We start from the raw sequence: 275 nt of genomic DNA on the forward strand, positions 1-275 counted from the left end.
TTTATGATTAAAAAAATATCATTATTATCACCGTCATCATGATTTAAATCATCATTCTCCCTCCTTTCTATTCTTAATTTTCCAAAATTTAATATCATTTATATCTCCCGTTCTCTCTTCATATGAATTAAATATAGTAAATGTAAGAAGCAATTTATCATTATACTATACAATATAACCATCATTAAGCACCTTTAAATATATAAGAACTCAAGGTTTTGATTTATAAGACTTGGTAATTTGTTACATGTTAGATACGTTTCTTCTCTGTTTTG

The sequence above is a fragment of the Penaeus monodon genome, chromosome 31 (genome assembly GCF_015228065.2).
Source record: "Penaeus monodon isolate SGIC_2016 chromosome 31, NSTDA_Pmon_1, whole genome shotgun sequence".
NCBI classification, from domain to species: domain Eukaryota; kingdom Metazoa; phylum Arthropoda; class Malacostraca; order Decapoda; family Penaeidae; genus Penaeus; species Penaeus monodon.